The sequence below is a fragment of the Arachis duranensis genome, chromosome 10, assembly GCF_000817695.3.
Source record: "Arachis duranensis cultivar V14167 chromosome 10, aradu.V14167.gnm2.J7QH, whole genome shotgun sequence".
Lineage (NCBI taxonomy): Eukaryota > Viridiplantae > Streptophyta > Magnoliopsida > Fabales > Fabaceae > Arachis > Arachis duranensis.
In genome coordinates this window covers 72,509,401-72,511,638 of record NC_029781.3, presented here as the reverse complement: position 1 = coordinate 72,511,638, position 2,238 = coordinate 72,509,401, and the positions used below count along the sequence as shown (strand labels likewise).

The 2,238-nt window shown below is 42.6% G+C and overlaps 1 non-coding gene across 1 annotated transcript; it reads left to right on the top strand.

Annotated features, from left to right (window-relative positions):
• Positions 1–2,113: 2,113 nt before the first annotated feature.
• Positions 2,114–2,217, top strand: LOC127743260 (small nucleolar RNA R71). Its single transcript, XR_008004654.1, has one exon. It is a non-coding gene; the product is annotated as a small nucleolar RNA R71 (small nucleolar RNA).
• Positions 2,218–2,238: the final 21 nt, after the last annotated feature.

Below are 2,238 nucleotides of genomic sequence, written 5' to 3'. Positions count from 1 at the left end.
AAACGTCCCCATTTGCTTCCTTCATGATTTCCAAATGTTCCATAGAAAGAACTTTCCTGATTGTGAACACTTGAGGGAGCTGGGAAGGAATGGTTTTGAGGTCAGGTGGGATTGGCAGATAATGACTTGATATCACTTTATCTCCTGGAGAGAAACCTTCAGTGGGAATTTTCTTGTTTCTCCACCCTCTTGGCCCTTTCTTTACAATTCTTCCCTCTCTCTTGAGGACTTCTTCTTTGACTCTTATGCCAGGAGGATCCTTCTGATCTGTTTCTATTGATTCTTGTGGCTTTAACTCTTGCAATTCTTGTTTGCCTTCCAAGGACTGTTTCAGAGTTTCAGCTGCTGGATTGCTTTCCTCCAAACACAGATGGATACTATCATCCTTAGGCTTTTCAGGTTCTGGTTCAGGCTCAGATGCAGGTTTGAAAACATGGAAAATGAGCTGTTCATCATGTATTCTCAAAATTAGCTCTCCTTGTTCTACATCTATGAGCGCTCTAGCAGTGGCTAGAAATGGCCTTCCCAGAATGATAGGGTATAGGTAGCTTTCCTCCATGTCCAAAATGACAAAGTCTGTGGGGAAGAAATAATTTCCCACTTTCACCAGCACATTCTCAACTACCCCTTCAGCTTGCTTTTGAGTTTTGTCAGCCAGTTGTATGATTACATCAGTGGATCTCACCTCATTCAGTTGTAGCCTCTTCATAAGAGTCAGAGGCATCACATTTATGCTAGCTCCTAGATCACAGAATCCTCTGTCAATTGTTGTTTCCCCTATGATGCAAGGAATATGAAAACTTCCTGGATCTGCTTTCTTAGAGATCATATCCTTCTTGATGAGTGCACTGCATTCCTTGTTCATTATTACAGTTTGTCCTCCCTACATTCTTTGTTCATTATTACAGTTTGTCCCCCCTTCAAAACTCTTTTCTTGCTCAGCAATTCCTTCAAATACTTGATGTGTGTAGGCATCTGCTGGAGAATCTCAAGAAAGGGAATATTGATATGGAGAGACTTAAATGTCTCTAAAAACCTTGAATATGTTTTCCCTTTTTCACCTCCTCCTAACCTCTGAGGAAATGGTGCTTTTGGTTGGTATGTTTCCAGCGTGCCTTCCTTTTGCATATCCTTAGCTTGCTCCGTTTCGCTTTCCTGCTTAGCTTCTTCCACACCTTCCTTCAAGATTTCTAGCTCCTGTTCTGAGGGTCTGATTCCTTCTTCTTCTGAGACTTCCTTCAACATGGTGATGGCCTTGCATTCTTCCCATCTCACTCCCTTTTGTTCCCCTTTAGGATTCTTTTCTGTGTCACTAGGGAACACTGCAGTTGACTTGGGGGCCTGTTGAGATAGCTCTCCTACTTGAGACTCCATCCTCTTGAGTTTTTCACCATGGTTCCTTAAGGTAGATCTCACATCATCCCTAAAGCTTTTCAACTCACTTATGTCCTGACCCATGTTTGCTAGCATTCCTTCTATCCTATTTAATTGATCTTGAAATTGTTGGTTCGGATTAGGTTGGGCAGGTTGGTTATTTTGGCCATGATATGGTGGTTGGGAGTAAGTGTTTTGTGTGGCTTGGTATGATCTTTGGTTGGAGTTTTGGTATGTGAAATTGTTATGTTGGTTGGTGTTGTAAGGTTTGTGGTTTTGTGGTTGGGTTTGCTGGTTTCCCCACCCAAAGTTTGGGTGGTTTTTCCAGCCTGGGTTGTAAGTGTTGGAATGTGGATCATATGGTTGCCTTTGTTGATTTCCTACATAGTTGGCCTCTTCCCAATCACCTCCTTCAGTGCTCACTTCCTCTTGATCTTGTGTGTGTATTGCAGCCACTTGATTTGTTTCTAATTTCTTGGTGAGCTCTGCTAGTTGCTTGGCAAACACCTTGTTTTGGGTTAGAATTGTATCAACATGGTTCAGCTCCATGACTCCCTTAGTGTTGTGTCTCTCTGAAGCATAGTAGTACTCATTCTCAGCCACTGTCTCAATCACTTCAATGGCTTCTTCCACAGTCTTTTTCCTGTTCAATGAACCTCCTGATGAATGGTCTACAGCCTTCCTTGATTCATAAGAAAGTCCATCATAGAAAATATGCAATTGCACCCAGTCATGGAACATGTCTGGTGGGCATTTCCTTGTCAACTCCTTGAACCTCTCCCATGCCTCGTAGAGAGTTTCACCATCTTGTTGTCTAAAAGTCTGAACCTCAGATCGAAGCCTATTGACCTTTTGTGGGGGGTA